The sequence below is a fragment of the Psammomys obesus genome, unplaced genomic scaffold (assembly GCF_907164565.1).
Source record: "Psammomys obesus unplaced genomic scaffold, mPsaObe1.curated_primary_1811, whole genome shotgun sequence".
NCBI lineage: Eukaryota > Metazoa > Chordata > Mammalia > Rodentia > Muridae > Psammomys > Psammomys obesus.
Genome location: NW_026585626.1, coordinates 1,589,687 through 1,593,399, shown reverse-complemented (window position 1 = coordinate 1,593,399; position 3,713 = coordinate 1,589,687).

Genomic DNA, 3,713 nt, shown 5'->3' with positions numbered 1-3,713 from the left:
ATCAGATTTGCCCTCCATGTCTCCTCTTCTTCTTTTTATTATTAGTTACATTTTATTAACTCTGTATCCCAGCTATATTCTTCTCCCTCATTCCCTCCCAATCCTTCCCTTCCTCCCTCATCTCCTCCCTGCCCCTTTCCAAGTCCACTGATTGGGGAGAACCTCCTCCCCTTTCATCTGACCCTGTTTTATCAGGTCTCTTCAGGACTGGCTGCAAAGTCCTCCTCTGTGGCCTAACAGGACTGCTCCTCCCTTGGGGGGTGGGAAGGTCAAAGAGCCTGCCATTGAGTTCCTGTCAGAAATAGTCCCTCTTCCCCTTACTATGGGAAACCAATTTGTTACTGAGCTACCACGGGCTACATCCAAGCAGAGGTTCTAGGTTATATTAATCCTCACTTAGAAAGACAAATGGGATGTGCATTGGACGTAGGAAAAAAAAAAGAAAAAGCAATAAGACAGGAGCCTATCACAGAGGGCCTCTGAAAGACTCTACCTAGCAGTGTATCAAAGCAGATACTAAGACTCATAACCAAACCTTCAGCAGAGTGCAGGGAATCATATGAAAGAAGGGGGAGTTAGTATGGAAAGGATAGGAGCTCCAGGTCTCTTCTTACTTACTTCCAGCTAACACCCCTCACCTCTCATAAATTTAAGTCTTCTGATTTTTTTTTCTTCTTTTTTTATAACTCATATCTAGTTTGTGCTGCCATCCACTGGACCATAGATAACTACCAGAGGCCACATCACTAAAGAAAACAGGTTATCCTTCCCTTAGAAACCATCAGATGGCCGTATTTCCTCAGTTAGCGGTGGGGTGGGGGTGGGGTGGAGGTCGTGATCTCCTCTCCCCTTTATTTGAGAAGGTTGACTGGACGCATCCTACACAAACCTTGTACAGGCAAACACCGTGGATGTGTCTTCATGAGTGGTGCCTTCTCATCTCTAGAAGATACAGGTCCGTTCTGGTCCTCCCTGACTTGGGCCCTGTAATCCTTGTGCCCTCTCTTTTATGATGATCTCCGAGTCTTGGTGGGGAAAAGAGCCTGATGTAGATGTCCCATTTGTGAGTTGCAACCATTCCCTCGCTTTTTACAGAGAAGAAAAGTATGACTCACAAGGACCAACTAATCTCAGAACCATTGAAAGACCTGTCTATCTTTACCTTTGTCATCACACAATTAGAAGCTTCAGGAAATTTTTAGTGTCTATTACTGTTAGGCAAAGGTAAAGAAATCCATAGGAATCAGGGTTAAGAATTAGACCCACAATGGAAACAACTAAGACAGTGACAGCACTAGCTCAGCAGTGGACTAGGCTGTTCTGTTTCTTTGAACTATTATACACTCTATAGCTTATCTGTGAGTTGTAATATTTCTCATTTGTCTCAGAACTATTAGTATATGAGTCATACCTTTAACACACAGTATCTCTAAACCCATGAACATACCCCTGCATGAGGTCAGCTCTCTATTTGAGTGACATGGCTCTGGCTATGCCTTCGTTTTGAGCAGCCAGGTCTAGTGACCTCATTTTTCCCTGATTTTAATGCTGACATTTGATTACAATTTAGAGTTACTCTTGTATGTTCCTCTCTGGCACGGAGAGACTTGGTGATCTCACCAACATTTATCTCTGACCTTAAGTACTCTGAATCTTGCTATTGTTTTTATATTTCATTTATTTTATTGTTTGAGCCAAGGTCAAATCCACACCGTGGGATCTGAATAATCTAAAAGGCAGCTGTCCTTGGTTACATTTACTGCTTCCTGGAAATGGTCTGAGACATGGCATAGCATGCTGCCACATACATGCGTTGGAGATAAATGTTTATAAAAGCGTGGAATACAGATCAAAACAGGAAGAACTGGCCTAGTACAAGACCACAACTGATGTTTTACCCTCTACTGGCAGATTTACTGTATCAGCCTTTGAGATTTTTCCAAACTTTGTTTTAGGCCTTAGACTTTGTATCTGTTCTTCCCCACGGGTGCTCAGCCCATTGTGCAACCTTCAGGTAAGGGTTGGCCACTACAGCCAGTTGAGGACAGTTTCCAGAGATGATACTGTTTATAGTCAATCAGCTATGATATTCCTAATAGATGGGAATAAGATTCTTGGTCCAGAGTTGGTCCAGGTGTGACCCTGTAGTCCTCTTTGAAAATCTAAGTTCCAGAAAGAAATAATGTCAAATGGGAAATGGGAGAAACATGAAGCTGTTTGCCAATTCCCAAGTAAGAAGTGTCCACTAGTTCCTGAAATGCAGCATTACTGTCAAACTTTTTGTTAAAAGCAGGATGGTTTCTTTTTTTAAAAAATCTATATGTACATTGTATATGCGTGTGCATAACACATGTGTGCAGACATGTATGGAGGCCAGTAGGGGGAGTCATATTCCCTGAACATGGAGTTACAGGTGGTCTGTTGTGAGTCTCTTGACATGAATCCTAGGAACTGAACTCAGGTCCTCTAGAAGAGCAGCAAGGCCTCTTAGCTGCTGAGCATCTCTCTTGCCTGACTATCAGTTCATAATTCTTTAACTATGTATGGCTGCTGTGTGCCCTGGGACTTCCTATCCTCTCCAATTAACATGGGCCACAGTCAAGATACAACATTCCTTTTCCGTTGTCAAATTATTCAAAGTCTCCTCTTTGGTTTATAAAAATTGTGACGTCTGATCTATCATCTAACATTTTTTGTAACATTTTAAATAATTCATCAACTTTTTATTTTATTCCCTTTCCAAGTCTCCTAATAAGTAGTCTAAATTTAATGTGTAACTTGGAAATTACCTCAATACACCATTGTAAGACTTTAGTGCATAATCACCTCAGTTTCAGAAGAAAAAAAATAATTGTGCCTGATATTTGTATAAGACTTCACATTGAGACAAAGTATGACAGAGAGACGAGAAACGGATATAAGATCCAGATTGCCTATCTTGAAAATCTCAGAACTGCCATTTGAATTTTTTTCCAAACTTAGTCTGAGGCCTTAGACTTTGTGTCTGTTTTCCCCCACATCAGCTTTGTCACTGAGCAACCCTCCACCAAACTGTGAAAGTTAGGACAAGCTACTTACTCAATCTGTGCCTTAGTTTTCTGAATTGTAAAGTGTGACTAAGTTGCTCTCCTCAATGGCTTGTTTTGAAGATTAAATGATTCAATAGGTACAAGCTATTTCAGACACCATCTTGCAACAAAGCAGAAGCTAAAAGTTTTATGTGCTTTACAAATAAATCCTATTTAGATACTGTAACACATTGGTTAAAATAAACAGCATCTAAAGATTAATGAAATAAAAAATAATCAATTAAAATAATTAATTAGATTAAAAAGCATTTCAACCCAGTATCTTCATTTGGTCCTGATAAAGTGCTGTGGGGAAGGGGGAATCATGACTTTCAACTTACAAGCAGAAGTACAATCCTTTGTCTCCCAAACTGATTCTCCTGGCAATGGTTGTTTTAGGGAAGCCTTCTGGAAGATCTGCCACAGTGCTCCCCAATGGAGCAGGTAGAAAGCGGAGGCTGTGCTTTGTAAAATCTCAGAAGTAGCGCTCACTCTGTCAGGATGTGCGTGTTGAATCGAGACAGCGCAAGCAATTTGGTTCATATAGGATTGTTTTTTTTTTTTTTTTACTTTTCTTTTTTTAAATTTTTATTAATTACACTTTATTCATTTTGTATCCCCCCATAAGCCCCTCCCTCCTCCCCT